We start from the raw sequence: 16,463 nt of genomic DNA, 5'->3' as shown, positions 1-16,463 counted from the left end.
CGTATTCAATTTGATCATAAGAGTAGAAAAGCCAACTGTTTTTTAAAAGATATGGAACTTGAAATATTAATGTTCAGAGATGTTGAGGTATGCAAAGTTGACTTTGATTAACTCACTGTGATAATGCCAGCAGGTATGGCTGAGCTCTCTGAGTTTTCCAGTTTTGCTGCCAGTTCAAATAGAGGTTAAAGTAACTAATAAAATGTCCATTATTGGTTTTATTAACATTATTGTAGGACATTGTAGCCTTTTTGTGTAATGCACTGAAGGGTCACATTATTAATGGCTGCACCCTAGAAAATCAAAGCCCTGTTGTTCTCTCCAGGAGTAGCAGAGTCTGTCAAGAGCACCATCCGCAGTTATGGATAGGATTACAGTGTTACAGGAAACATCTGCACAATAATGCAAAAAGATCATTTAGCAACAATCAGTGGAAAAAACTGTATACAGGTTTGCCTCAAGAACCTCTGTACTGCTCCTATTATAAAACTTCCAACAATATAGTCACAATTTTAGTTTCTGAGTGTGAATATTATCAGAAATTGAACCTTAAAGCTTTCATTTTAGCCCAGTTCCGCAGGCCAATGCAAGAGACGATTAATTACGAACTGTTAGGAGTTTGCAAGGAGTATTGGAATATAACTGTGTGGAATTTTCTGTACCATTTTCTTTTTATTCGAGAGTGTTTCACTCCTCAATTTTCTAATTGAAAGGCTGACCTTTCCTCAGGTTTACTTAGAGCCATTGATATGTACAGCAAGGAAACAAACCCTTCGGTCCAACTCATCTATGCAGACCAGATATCCCACCCGGCCCATATCCCTCCAAACCCTTCCTATTCACATACCCATCCAGATGCCTTTTAAATGTTGCAATTGTACCAGCCTCCACCACTTCCTCTGGCAGCCCATTCCACACATGCACCACCCTCTGTGTGAAAAAATTGCCCCTCAGGTCTCTTGTATATCTTGCCCCTCCTACCCGAAATCTATGCCCTCTAATTCTGGACTCACCCACCCAGTGAAAAGACTTTGTCTATTTATCCCATCCATGCCCCTCATGATTTTATAAACCTCTGTAAGGTCGCCCCTCAGCTTCTGATGTTCCAGGGAAAGCAGCCCCAGCCTGTTCAGCCTTTCCCTGTAGCTCAAACCCTCCAACCCTGGCAACATCCTTGTAAATCTTTTCTGAACCCTTTCAAGTTTCACAATATCCTTCTGATAGGAAGGAGACCAGAATTGCACGCAATATTCCAACAGTGGCCTAACCAATGTCCTGTACAGTCACAACATGATCTCCCAACTCCTGTACTCAATACTCTGACCAATAAAGGAAAGCATACCAAACGCCTTCTTCACTATCCTATCTACCTGTACTCTACTTTCAAGGAGCTATGAACGTGCGCTCCAAGGTCCCTTTGTTCAGCAACATTCCCTTAACTTACCATTAAGTGTATAAGTCCTGCTAAGGTTTGCTTTCCCAAAGTGCAGCACCTCACATTTATCTAAATTAAACTCCATCTGCCACTCCTCAGCCCATTGGCCCATCTGATCAAGATCCCATTATAATCTGAGGTAACCTTCTTCGATATCCACTACACCTCAAATTTTGGTGTCATCTGCAAACTTACTAACTATACCTCTTAAGCTCACATCCAAATCATTTATATAAATGACAAAAAGTAGTGGATCTAGTACCGATCCTTGTGGCACTCCACTGGTCCCAGGCCTCCAATCTGAAAGACAACCCTCCACCAACACCCTCTGTCTTCTATCTTTGAGCCAGTTCTGTATCCAAATGGCTAGTTCTCCCAGTATTCCATGAGATCTTGTAACCTCATATTAGTTAGAGACAGGGCTAGCTCACTCTGCTTATGAACTGTTGCTCATGGTGAAAGCTGTTGTCAACATCCTCTTTCAAGGTTGTAAACTATAGGGCTTGCTTGGCCAAATGTAGAGGAAAACCACAAACCAGATCTAGCCAGACAATTCTCTTGTGGTTAGCTAGATATTGTTTATTATATGTTAGCAACTAGTTACAGGTTACACTGATATAATAGTCATTGTTTGAGGGACTTTAATAAGGACCTATGGTTAGGTCTCACTCCTTTGACTGCTGCTCACATGTTATGATGCGCATAAGATGCTGCCATATTGGTCGGTACTTATGGTAGTCCTCAATGTTAACCCTTTCAAACCCATATACAACAATTATTGAATTTATAACAAGTTAGGCTAACAAATAGCAGTGATCCTCAGACACATTGTTGGTCTGTGATGCCATTATGTTAAACAAGATACTGGCTAGTGGTTTAACATGATGCTGATGCACCAGTAACTTTACCCCTTCCTTACCAAGTCAAGTGCATTTAGATAATGTTTTCATGAGGCAATAGCCCTAGTGGTATTATTGCTGGACTGTTAATCCAGACACCCAGGTAATGTTTGCTAGACTGAAAACAACAAATGCTGGAGATCACAGTGGGTTAGGTATTGTCGATGGAGAGAGAGCAAGCTAATGTTTCAAGTGAAGATGACTCTTCATCAGAGCTGAAGTGATCCATGCATGCTTCCTGACACACTTTGATCTTCAGTATTTGTTGTTTTCAGTACAGATTCTAGCACCTGCAGTAATTTGCTCCTACAGTATTCTCTGGACATGGATTTGAATCTCTCCACGGCAGATTGTGGAATTGCAATTTAACAAAAATCTGGAACTAAGACTCTCATGATGACCATTAATCCATTGTGGTTGTTGGAAAAATCCATTTGGTTCACCAATGTCCTTTAGAGAAGGAAACTGCCATCTTTATCTGGTCTGGCCTACATGTCACTCCAAACCCACAGCAATGTTGTTAACTGTTAACTGCCCTCTGGGATGGGCAATAAATGCTGGCCTCATCAATGTTGCCCTCATCATATGAATGAATAAAAGAAACAGCAAGTAAATGCCATCCCTGTGATCAACTTTGACCCTGGTTTGTTCTGAATTGTGTGATATGAATTTGGTAGCAATGAGATGCAACTTCAAGAACCCTAGGTGAGATTCTTTGAGGGTTGGGCTGAAGGTTTGAACTGATAGATAGTCCTGTGATCCCTGCTGGAAGATGTGAATATATGAGAATCAACTTAGGACAGGACTGGTCTCAGCTGTGATGATCTCACAGTTACTTGCTGCTGCTGAATGTGAGGAAGGTAACAGGTGAGGACAACTACAACTAGATGAGGAACTGAAGAGTTTCTGCTACCATTCAGCTTGATCTGTTGCATAAGGTAAATGATGAGGCAAAGCTAACGCTGTCTGATTGATGCCAAAAAATGCGAGAAGCACAGAAAATGCTGGAAGTACTTAACAAGTCCAGCAGTATAAAGTTAAAAGTTACACAACACCCGATTATAGTCCAACAGATTTATTTGGAAGCATTAACTTTCAGAGCGCTGCTCCTTCAACTGCCTGATGAAGGACCAGCACTCCGAAAACTAGTGCTTCCAAATAAACCTGTTCAACTATAACCTGGTGTAGTGTGATTTTTAACTTTGTACACCTCAGTCCAACACCGGCATCTCCAAATCAAGTCCGGCAGTGTTTATAAAACATGAAACAGAATGAATCTTTCAGGCTGGCGATCTTCAGTCAGAACTGGAAAATGTGACATAATTGATTTTAGAAAATATGGGGTGTTATTATTTGTCTGTGGAGCTAGGTTGGTCACAATAAGTTAATTTAAAAAGGACCTATTCCCTCACAGGTCCAGTCTGTTTGGATATAACGCAATAGTACAGTTCCCATGTAATCCTGCCTTATTAGAAAACCACGTAATAGCAGCACCATTTAAACTAATAGGGCCGTAATCATATTATAGCCAACACGGGTAAGGAAAGTTCACATTCTACAAATAATGGACTAAATTCTTTAATCGCATTAGGGTTAATTCACCTTGGAGAAACACATGTTATGGCAGAATCAACTGTATCTTTTCACAGCCCGAACATATGCTTTCAAAGGAGTCAATTTAGACAGATTCTTTTGAGTTAAAAAAAAGTGAATTTGTTACTAAAATGCAAGAAAAGATAATAAAATATGAAACACTTACTTCCAGATTAGAAACAACAGCTGAGTCCAAAAAGTAAAAGAGAGGAAAATCCTAATCATTCTTTGGCTTGTCTGACAAATAGATTGTGAAACATTGCAGCCATGAGGGGTGGGTGGTTCTGAAAGTGCTGACATTAGCAGTTGAGGTGGTGTCTGAAAATTCTTGTTCTGCTGTTAAGTGAAAGGGGTTTGTCCAGTTTCCTTCAGCAGTGGCTTTGCCCATGACTTGCTTTCAGCAAACGATACTTTATTGCTTTTTATCTGCACACACATGGTGTCGACTGGAAGTTCTGAGCTGTTCTCCTTCACAGAACACTCGAGCACATTGAGACTTTCATCACAAACTAGAACACCAGCACAGTGGCAGCTGGTTTTAACCGCCTTTCTTAGTATTTCTGCAGATAAACTCAAAAAAATTGTTTGCTCAGAACAAAATCATTTTCCCACTTTTAACTCATATCATGTAAACAGTCTCAGGCACAACAGTCTCAGTTTAGTTTTCTTTAATGTCATCTCTACCTTTGAAGTGTTTCTGCCTGAGGTTCCCTTGGTACACTTCAGGTGTGACATTCCCCGATTCCTCTTGAGATTCAGTGTAATATGTGGGGATTTTAGAAAGTTACGGAATTTACATTCTCAGCCATCTTTCATGTCATCAGCTTTACTTTAAGTCTGAACACATGCCATGCTTAGAAGTTTAACATATCCAAAGGTAATCCAGAGTGTATGATCTTTTTTCATGACAAGAGGCTGAAAAAGAACAACAGGTAGAATGAAAACAGCAACAGGAAGGTCTGTGGTTTGGCTGAGAACAGTTGTGAATAAGTAGATTAATTAGTGACTATTTTACCTTCATGATCCCCAGCTTTGGATGTTCCCAGCCGTATAATGTCTTCTCCACCACTTTGAGAGAAAAAAAGGAAGAAAATTACAACAAAGTCTCAAAGAAAAAAGGAACCAGATGGGCAACCATGTGTTGACTTAGGCATTGGAAATAACCACAGCAAATCCAGTCCTGTCAACACTGCAGAGTGCTCCTTACCAACATCTGGGGCTTGTGCCAAAATTGAGAGCATTGTTCCACAGACTAGTCAAGCAACAGCCAGACTTAGTGATGTTCATGCAATCATAGTTTACAGACAATCAGCACCATCACCATCACTGGGTTTGTCCTGTCAGGGGGACCAGAATAGTTGGCAGTGATGTCAATGGAGTCGTCCTGAAGTTCTCAACTTTGACTGCAGACCTCATTCATGATATCAAATCATTTATAAGCCAAGAAACCTCCTGCCGATTACAATTATAAACCAACCTCAACGGCTGAATAAATAAATCTCCTTATTCAATTTGATTGATTTATTTATTTGGTTTGGCAATGATAGATAAGGAAACACTGAAGACATCAAAGGTACAGGGTGCACTCTGGGTTGGGAGTGGGGTTTTACTGTGCATCACTAAGAATGAGTCTGTAGCACCACTACTAACTGAGAGAGCTGAGTCCTAAAGGACACAACCATTAGTGTGGGTTTACCTAGATAGTGAAGGAGTCAACAAGAGTGAGCAACCTACTTGAATTTGTCCTTAACTATCAGTCACAAATATGCCCATCAATGTCAGCATCAGTAGGAATGACCAGTGGACAATCCTTGCGGCGGGTGACAAAATCCCACCTTCACGTGGCGACATGGTGGCTCAGTGGTTAGCACTGCTGCCTCACAGTGCCAAGGATCTGGGTTCAATTCCCGCCTTGGGCAACTGCCAGTGTGGGTTTCCTCTGGGTGCTCCGGTTTCCTCCCACAGTCCCAAGGTGTTCAGGTTAGGTGAATTGGCCATACTAAATTGCCCGTAGTGTTAGGTGCAGGGGTAAATGCAGGGGAATGGGTCTGGGTGGGTGGGTTGCTCTTCGGGGGGTCAGTATGAACTTGTTTGGCCGAAGGGCCTGTTTCCACACTGTAGAGAATCTAATCTAATCTAGTCAGTTGTGGATGCCTAATCCTCATGTTGCTTGGCACTATCAATGTGCTGTAGGAATATAGAATGGGTTACGACCTTTTACTTAACAATGAGACTCAATAATCCAATTGTAAGCAGACCAGCATATCTTGCAGCACAATATCTTCCCCAAAGTCCCTCCCATTTTGCTACTTTTTTATAAGGTTGGTCTTCATGTTTATTGCTAAATCCAATTCCAATAAGATTGCTGGAAAATGATCATTTAACCAGTTTGATTATGCTGTTGAAAGGTGCTCGTTTCTAAATGTATTGCTTCTAGAATCTAACATAAACGAGCACCAGTTTAACAATGGTCAAAATTAAATTGCTGGCTTAATGTGAATTTTCTCCTAACCACTTGGACATTGGTCAGTTAACCCTCACCCATTAACCTGGCACTGCCCATTTCCTTTTAAGCAGTGAGGTGAGGTACCATTCTTTTTATAAATGGCTGAATGAAATCCTATCGTGGTGAAAAAACAGTGAGTCTTATCATTTGTCATTCATTCTTCCTCAATCTGGAATTTTTAAAAAAAACTTCATATTGTTTTCCTGAACAGTTATTGGCATCAGGGCACCTTGACTCATTGGGAAAGGATGGTCCATGGAACTTGGGTTAAACAGCAAGAGTAATCACTGGAGATGTGACTTGTGAAGAGAATAATTCATAAGACCCAATTTGGAACTTCAAAATGTTTTATTTCACTCATGCTGTCTTACTAGTTTGAGGACATGTATAATGTCACAACACAGAGTGACAGGAGAAATAAATTCCACCCCAACCCCTATACTTTCTCTACTAGCACATAGACACTGTGTGAAATGAGCCCTGAAAACGTGTTATATATTTCAATCAGGCAGAGGAGGTTAATTTTATGTCTGTCATATTCCTGCAAGCAATGGCAATGATAGATGAGAAAGTGTCAACTGTATCACAAATAATCAGATAAAGCGCAAAACGTATTTCCTGACTATGTGGGGAAACCAAGTTGTGCTGAAGCAAAACAAATAGTTCCATACAAAATGTATGAGAGCTTTGTGGAGCATTTGCAACAAAGACATGATGTGGAGGAGCCGGTGTTGGACTGGGGTGGGCAAAGTCAAAAATCACATGACACCAGGTTACAGTCCAACAGGTTTATTTCAGAACGCTGCTCCTTCTTCAGGCAGCTAGTGAGAGAGAATACATTGGACACAAAACTTATCGATAAAAGATCAAAGAGTCACAAATCATCTCCTGCCAATCAAAGGCTCACCCCCAATCCCTTTCCTCTTCCTGAAATGCTGACTAACGATGATCTTCAGCACAAAGCAGCTATCATTTGGTGCATGAGTCTTGATAACCAAAGCAGTGTCTGTCTTTGCTCACAGAATTATCATAAACCAAAGGAATCTGGGAGGTCTCCTGTTTTAATTCTGGTTTCTCCAATCCTTCTCTCTCTATCCTTCTGACCAGTTTCCTATACAGGTAGTTCTTCTATAACATGATGGTGGCTTTCTTGTGCGACCCCACACTATATACAAATCGCGCAATAAAAATAGCACTTAAAGTGTTGCCAATGCAATCGCATTATAACCAACACACGTTTAAAAAGTTAGTGCTTTAGAAACAGCATGCCCTATTTGTCAATCAAGTTACAGCCAATTCGCACTGACAGATCATGGTATAGCAGAGTGACCTGTCTTCTATCAGAATGTCGAGTCTTCTTCCTATTCGGTTTCCTTTAACATCCCAAGTGAATCACAATAATGAGCAATGGGCTTTTAGCTAGTTCTCCATCAATAGACCAATAAACTGGTTAATGAATCAAATAGAAATGGTTTTGACTGGCAAGCTGTCCAGTGTGGTAATGTTTATATTGAACATTTTGCTTTATTTTAGAGAGTAAACATGACAGTTATTGACTTCCATTGTGAGCATTGGTTGGAGAGCTGGGACTGTTCTCCTTGGAGACCAGAAAGCGAAGAGGAGATCTGATTAAAGATTAAAATCATGAGGAGGCTGGATCAAGTAGATGGATAGAATCTGTTCCCAATCATGAAAGGATCAAGAACAGTAGGGCATGGATACAAAGGAATTTGCAAGAGAAGCAAGTGTGATGTGAGAACAAAATCTTTTCATATGGGTTGTTCAAATTTGGGGTGCACTGTCTAGAAGTGTGGTGGAGACAGGTTCAACTGAAGTAATCAAGAGGATTGGATGATTATTTAAATGGAAACAATGTCCAAGGAATGGATGAAAGGCAAGAGAACAGTGTAAGGCATGACACTTATTTGTAAAGCTGTAACAGGCATGATGGGCTGAATGGTCTCCTTCAGTAACATTTCTGTAATTCTGCAACACGCAGCGGGTGAGTGACTTGATGACATTTGTGCAGTTCATTTCTCACCTTCTGAAAGAGCTCGTGTCATATTTAATTTATTTTTCTGTACATTCAGTCCATTTGAACGGACCCTGGTTATGAAAGAGTGCCTCAATCCTGTTTTTGATGAATGGCAAACAATGAAAAATCACACGTCACCCCTCCCCTGAGAGATGCAAAGGTACTCATTTCTAAAAGCATTGCTAGGCCACACAAGGTTTAAAGTACAGTTATTAGAGAATTGTCAGTGAGCCTTTAGAGAAAACTAACACTTTGAAATTTGTGATGCCAGTGTTTTGAGGCAGGTTTGTACTTGCCCTGTTTTGTTTAACTGGTGTAACTAATGTAAACTACAAAAGAGGGCATATATCACATTGCAGGACATTGCAAAGCAATGGAATGGAATTAGTATACATAATGAGGGCTTGGAGTAGAGTATGGAAAATGTAGCCCTTCCTTATCTGAAACATAGAAAGTGCATTTGCTTTCTAAGCCAGGCAAAATTGTTTTGGTTCCTTATGTTCCTATTGGCATTGCACTAAGTTTTCTGAAAGATTACTAACAATGTCTTTGAACACGTTTCAAATCATTACCTTAAAAATGTTAACATTCAGGAATTGCTGTTCACTTTAGTAGAAAATTAGAACATGATTTATTCTTGTTAAAAAGGCCATTAAAAAGGCAGAGAGTATAAGAAAGTTATGTTAAACTTTTATAAGAGACATGATTAGTGAAATAACTCCACAGAGGCTAATATTCTAACACAAAGTCACTATTTTCACGTGTATAGTACTTGGCTCTGAGAGTCAACTCTCAGAGTGAACAGAACTTTTGACATTCATGTTTATATCTGTCACAGGGCTCCGTGACTGGGACAGGTTAACAGCCCCAATCAGGGAACTCATAATCTATGCTGGCTGGCCTCATTTCAATTGCTACAGTTAACTCCCAAGTGGAAACATGGGCAATTCTGGGCACTGCATATTTGGAAGGATGTCTTGGCCCTCGAAAGGGAACAAAGGAGATTTGCTGGAATGGGAACGGGACTCGGGAAGCTGGATTGCTGACCAGAGAAAGTAAAGGGAGATTTGATGGACGTGTTCAACATCATAACGTTCTGTCCTGTTGAAGATGGTCATTGTCTGGCACGTGCACTGTGAATGTTATTTGCCACTTTTCAGCACAAGCCTGGATATTGTCCAAATCTTGCTGCCAAAGGGTCAGGATCTGCTTCAATATCTGAACGGTTGGGAATGGGGCTGAGCTTAATGCAGTCATCAGTGAACATCCCCACTTCTGACCTGGTGGTGGAGGGAATGACTTTAATGAAGCAACTGAAAATAGTTGGGCCTAGGATATTATCTTAAGGAACTCCTGCAGATCTGAGATGATTTTTTTGGGCATTGCTGTCCTATCTGGTTGCCCTTCGGAAGCTGGTGGTAAGATGTCATTTTAAACTGTTGCTGTCCATTTGGCTATAGTACTGCTAGGGAGGTAGTTCCAGGATTTTGACCCAGCGACAGCGACAGCAATGGCGATATATTTCCAAGTCAGGGTGGCGAGTGGCTTGATGGAGAATTTGCAGGCAGTGGTGTTCCCATGTATCTGCTGCCTCTGGTCCTTCTAAATGGTAGAGGTCGTGAATTTGAAAGCTTCAGTCTGAGGAGCCTTGGTGAAATTCAGCAGTGCATCTTGTAGATAGTACACACGACGTCAGTGGTATAGTGAGTGGATGCTTATGGGTGAGGTGCCAGTAAGTGAGCTGCATTGTCCTGGATGTGTCAAGCTTCTTGGAGCTACACCGATTCAATAACCTGGAACAATCGCAACCATCTTCCTAGTTACGCTTCAATCAGAGGAAGGTTTTCTGTTTCCCATCCAGTTTTTTTTCCCAAGTCTCCTTGGCATTTGACTGCTTTGATGTCAGTGTTGGTCACCCTCAGCTCAGTACGTTAAATGGGAGAATTTGCAGTGCCGTTAGAAAAGAACAGTGGAGTGGGGCTAATTAGATACTTCTTTCAGATAACCAGTACAGAAGTGATTGAGGGGCTGAATGGCCTGTCTCATTCTATGTTTCTCGGTGTTAAAATACCAATAATATTAACAGCAAGAGACTGTGTGGACTGTGGGGTAATCTTGTGTCATGTGTTCATTGTATTGTATGTCGCTATTCCTCAGCCACCCCAGCATTGCCATGGAAAAGAAAGGTAGAAAATTAATTACTTGTTATCTCCCCTTGATTCTGGAGAAGGGGCTGTACAAGATCGAACCAGCCTCAGATACTTAGCTCAAGTTGAATGAAAAGAGAAAAAGAAAGAGTTGCATTTATTTTTGTACTGGGTACCACGGTACCTCAGTGGTTAGCACCGCTGCTTCACAACACCAGGGACCCAGGTTTAATTCCACCCTCGGGCAACTGTCTGTGTGGAGTTTGCACATTCTCCTCGTGTCCGCATGGGTTTCTACAGGGTGCTCCAGTTTCCTGCCACAGTCCAAAGGTGAGTTAGCCATGGGAAATACAGGGTTACAGGGGTAGGTCTGGGTGGAATGCTCTTTGGAGGGATAGTGTGGACTTGCAGTCATAAAGTCATGGAGATGTACAGCACGGAAACAGACCCTTCAGTCCAACCTGTCCATGCCGACCAGAGATCCCAACCCAATCTAGTCCCATTTGCCAGCATTTGGCCCATATCCCTCTAAACCCTTCCTATTCATGTAGCCATCCAGATGCCTTTTAAATGCTGTAATTGTCCCAACCTCCTTTGTGCTAGTTACAGTTCAACTAGACAAAAGTTTTCCTGGTACCCATTCCAGCTTTTTTCTGGGGTTCCTTGATATGATACTCCATACCACTTCCTCTGGCAGCTCATGCCATACACACACACCGTCCTCTTAGGTCCCTTTTATATCTTTCCCCTCTCATCTTCAACCTATGTTGGGACTAGGTTGGGACTCCCCCACCCCGGGGAAAAGACCTTGTCTATTTATCCTGTCCTTGATTGTATAAACCTTTATAAGGTCACCCCTTGGCCTCTGACACTCCGGGGAAACAGCTCCAGCCTATTCAACCTCTCCCGATAGCTCAAACCCTGGCAACATCCTTGTAACTCTTTTCTGAACCCTTTCAAGTTTCACAATATCCTTCCAATAGGAGGGAGACCAGAATTGCACACAACATTCCAAAAGTGGACTAACCAATGTCTTGTACAGCCGCAACATGACCTCCCAACTCCTGTACTCAATACTCTGACCAATAAACAAATGCATGGACTTGATTGGCCAAATGCCTTGCTTTCACACGGTAGGGATTCCATGATCCTGCATAATGATTTTCACAATCTCAGGACATCGCAAAGTACTTTTCAACCAATGAAGTGCCTGTTGAAGCATGGCAGGTATGGCAGCCAATTTGCACACAGCAGGACACCACAAATTGCGATGCAATAATGACCAGATCATCTGGGTTGTGGTGACATTGGAGGAGAAAAAAAATAACTTATGGTTCTTCAGATGTGTAGATTGGAAGGCTACGCTAAGTGGGCAACCCTGCTCCTTTCCTGCTCTCTGGATTACACCAACCAAAACCATCAATAGTAAAATATAATTAAAGAACTGCAGATGCTGGAAAGCTGAAAAATGACAGAAAATGCTGGAGCAACTCAACAGGTCTGGCAACATCTGTGGAGAGAAAAACAGATTAATATTTTGAGTCTGGTGAACCTTCAGCAAAACACGGTATGGATTTCACTTTGAGTCCACACACTGTGTCAGTTAAAGCATCTGGATCAGAGCCAATTCTTTTCACTTCCTTCTTGCTAAGTCATTGCAGATAGTACACACAGTGCTCTACTATTAACTAGTTCATTGCTCGAAGCAGCAACCACACTAGGACAGAATGGGGGCAACTGAGGAAAACTGAAAGGAGTAAACTAAAATGATGCACTTACTTACTTTGTCAGAATAAGTATGTTGAAGCAAAAAGTGATCAGATGCTGACTAGCCCCTGTTTATGCTGCTTTGGACCAGTCCTGGTCTCTTTAAAGAATAAAAGGGAACTTATTTGCTGCATGAGCAATTTTGATACAAAATGTTTGGCTTTTTAATTACTTTTCCATTTGTTGCTATGTATAGTAAACATGATTGGCAGCTTCACTAGGCATCCAATCCCATACCATCTGAAGGTTTTTAACTACTGAAGTTAATTATGTTTTAAGACAGCTTTCAGTGTGATGACAATCCTGGATTGTGGAGAAGCCTCAGTTGGGTAGGCACTGAACACATCAAGAGATTTTGTCTGGGATATGTGGAGGTGACATTGAGGTGTTAGAGGAAGAGCACAATTCTCGAAACTGGCCTTCTACCCAATCCTTAGCACATCCTACTCAACGTATGGCTGGGTCGACCTGCACTTCCACACATCATTTACTGTATCCATTGCTCCTGATGTGGTCTCCTCTACATTGGGGAGGCAGGACACCTACTCGCAAACCACCTCAGAGAACATCTCCGGGATACCTGCACCAATCAACCCCACTGCCCCATGGCCGAACACTTTAATTCCCACTCCGCCAAGGACATGCAGGTCCTGGGCCTCCTCCATTGCCACTCCCTTACCACCCGACGCCTGGAGGAAGAATGCCTCATCTTCTAACTCGGGACCCTCCAACCCCATGGCATCAATATGGATTTCCCCAGTTTCCTCATTTCCCCTCCCCCCCCACTTTATCCCAGTTCCAACCTTCCAGCTCAGCACCACCCTAATGATCCTACCTGTCCATCTTCCTTCACATCTATCCACTCCAGCCTCTCCTCTGACCTATCACCATCACCCCCACCTCCGGCCACCTATCACACTCTCAGCTACCTTCCCCACAGCCCCACCCCCCTCCCATTTATCTCTCCATCCCCTTGGTTCACAGCCTCATTCCTGATGAAGGGCTTTTACCTGAAAGGTCGATTTTCCTGTTCCTCAGATACTGCCTGACCTGCTGTGCTTTTCCAGCACTACACTCTCGACTCTGACCTCCAGCATCTGCAGTCCTCACCTTCACCAGGTATTGGATGCATCAGCCATCTCATAACCCACTGAAACAAAGTGAGAACAAATCATTCTCAATCCCCAGTGACTGCATAACAAGGATTATGTTGATTGAGATCACTTTTGTCTCATCCCCACAATGCCACAGCATTTTCCATCCTTGTCCACATACGCAGCAACTTCTGTCCTATTGTGTAAAAATAGTGTTAAATGTGCAAAGGTTTCTCATGTAATGTGGCACTAAAGCACACATGACTTTGGCGAGTGGGTGGCTGTGGTGCGTGACAGCTAATAGATTTCAGCTCCTAGAGGTTGAATCAAGATTAACTGCAACTACAGGTACATGTGTCACATGGTGTTAGAGGAGAGATACTGGGGAAACACAAGAGTAACTTTGATTATTTTAAAGAAGGTGGGGTGTTTTGTTTTCAGCTACTGTTCCCTGTCAGATCATATGATTACAGCTTTGAGACTCAATATCAAATCCTAACGCAGAAATTCTTGACAGGAATGTCCAAAAAAGACACACGAGTATGTCTTGGTGTGATTTATAATTTATCATGTCCTAATGACAAAGGTTTATCTCCCAAAGCTGAGATTGAGTTACGAGATTTTCAGACATAAAGGGGGAAGGAATAATGATTGCCCCGATAGAGTCATTGCCTGTTCCTTTTGTCACTGACACAACCAAACTCTGTAAAGGAAGACTCTATTTCCAACTTCAAAAAGAGTATGTTTTATTCTTCAACTGTCTTCCTGATCCTCTCCAGGGTACAAGCCAACTCTTCAGAGTTGTTCTGGAGTTTTGCGGAATTAAAAATTAATCTTCTGAGCAGCAGGCAAATGCAAGAGGATAATAACTGATGGGTTGAAAATATTGTGGGTTTTCTTTATTTTAATATTTATATTTCTACAAATAAAAATATTTTGATTGGAGAAAGAAAAGTCTATTTGACTGCAGGTGGAAAATCATGTGATAAAACCTTCAGGAATAAATTCAGACAGAATTGACAACTCAAACATCTACCAGGCTGAATAAACTCTGCACCCAATCCCTTCACAAGGTGCGTGTTAGCTGATTAAATGCTCATCAATCACTGACACGACAGGTCTGTTGTTTCTTCTGTGTTATTATAAAGTGCCTATAGAATTATGAATGTAAAGCAATAACAGACATTATCAAAATTAGAATGCTTCCACATATTGCTAACCCCAGTCAGGCATGTGAACATTGCTGGATTGATTTTAGGGAACAGCCAGAGATGTCAATGAGCCAAACCAAAATACCTTCTAAATGCACGCATGTCTCATGTAGGAAAACTCAGATTTGTTGAGCTGCCTTCCTGGTTTGTGACTAACCATTTTCCTTTCCCTGAACGTATGTTAATAAGTGTGAGCAAACTGACAGGCTTGAGTTAATGTTTTGACAAGAAGCAGGCGAGAGACAGTCTGTGCGTACGTGATGATAGGAACGTTATGTTTCTGGCATTTTCAGAGGGACTGCTATTTGTGCAAGGAAAAGGAAGCAAGGGTAAGGAGCAGTGCTGTCACCCCTTGCCTCTTCTGGGTGTCAATATACATCTGCTTTTTCTAAAGACCCCTGCTCTGCTGAGAGTGAAAGTATAAGTCTGGGAATTCTTTAGTTAAATGTTCAAATGTCAATATCTGAGCAACAGGAATTTTTAACAAAGAGGCAGCAAACAACAAGATCTGATTGTTGTCAAAGTGCAAAATACAGTGCAAGAAATCTGAAAATAAAAACAGAAATAAGCTAGAAATGGTCAGCAGATAAAGTGGCATCTTTGAAGAAACAGTCTCATACCTAAGAGAAGGCCTTTTGATCTGTGAAGCTGACCGACTGACTTCCCTGTTTTTTCACAGATCTATGTTCTTGCCTTTCGTTGTTCCTTTATCCCCATCATTTCCACTGGGATTTCAAATGTTATTGATGCTAAGCTGTAGTCCTCCTAAGCATTTCATGATCAATTAAAGCTGCAACAGTTAACAGCAACCATTTATCGAGTAGAAACAGACTCAGATGAATTATGTCAGATGGAGGGAAGTGGAGAATTAAGTGTCTAAAGGTTCAGCATTGGCTGCAATGTTATCTTTCATCTGCATTAATGACTTAGACTTTGAAACAATGCAATATCGTCTAATCTGCCAACGTCACCAAATTGGGTGGAAATGTGTTTGCAATGGAACCAGCATTGAAATTACAGAGCAAGCTGGACCATGTAAGTAAGTGGGCAAACACACATTTCTGCAGATGCTGGAAACCTGAAACAACAAAAAAGGCTGGAAAATATTAGCACGTTTCTGTGGAGAGAAACAGTTATAGTTTCAGCTTAATGACTTTCCATCAGAAAAAATGTAGGAGGTCAGCATTAAAACCAATACAACACAGATACAGGGAGTGTCAGATAGGTTGGGCAAGAAAACATATTGCCTCCATGAATGGGTTTGAATTAACGGAAAGCAATCTAGAGTCCGAAAAAGTCTAAGGTAGTGCCACTGTTTAAGAAGCATGGTAAAGACAAGCCAGGGAACTATAGACCAGTGAGCCTGACCTCAGTGGTGGGCAGGTTGTTGGAGGGAATCCTGAGGGACAGGATGTACATGTATTTGGAAAGGCAAGGACTGATTCGGGATAGTCAACATGGGTTTGTGCGTGGGAAATTATGTCTCACAAACTTGATTGAGTTTCTTGCAGAAGTAACAAAGAGGATTGATGAGGGCAGAGCGGTAGATGTGATCTATATGGACTTCACTAAGGGGTTCCACAAGTTTCCCCATAGGACACTGGTTAGCAAGGTTAGATCTCACCGAATATAGGGAGAACTAGACATTTGGATACAGAACTGGCTCAAAGGTAGAAGACAGAGGGTGGTGGTGGAGGGTTGTTTTTCAGACTGGAGGCCTGTGACCAGTGGAGTCCCACAAGGATCACTGCTGGATCCTCTACTTTTTGTCATTTA

General features: G+C 41.7%; 1 long non-coding RNA gene across 2 annotated transcripts; it reads right to left on the bottom strand.

Annotated features, from left to right (window-relative positions):
- Positions 1-286: 286 nt before the first annotated feature.
- LOC148145333 (uncharacterized) lies at positions 287-15,513 on the bottom strand. 2 transcript variants are annotated; one of them, XR_015761468.1, is made up of 4 exons: positions 15,308-15,513; positions 4,943-4,995; positions 4,094-4,842; positions 287-392 (listed from the first exon to the last, which is right to left on the bottom strand). It is a non-coding gene; the product is annotated as an uncharacterized LOC148145333 (long non-coding RNA). The 2 variants fall into 2 exon arrangements; XR_015761467.1 differs by lacking the exon at positions 287-392 and having other exon boundaries at positions 3,729-4,842.
- Between the last annotated feature and the right edge of the window lie 950 nt (positions 15,514-16,463).

The sequence above is a fragment of the Chiloscyllium plagiosum genome, unplaced genomic scaffold (assembly GCF_037043375.1).
Source record: "Chiloscyllium plagiosum isolate Xiang-an unplaced genomic scaffold, Cpla_swu_hap1 HiC_scaffold_25, whole genome shotgun sequence".
Classification (NCBI taxonomy): domain Eukaryota; kingdom Metazoa; phylum Chordata; class Chondrichthyes; order Orectolobiformes; family Hemiscylliidae; genus Chiloscyllium; species Chiloscyllium plagiosum.
Note: the sequence above shows the minus strand (reverse complement) of the source record. Positions and strands in the feature narration are given on the sequence as shown.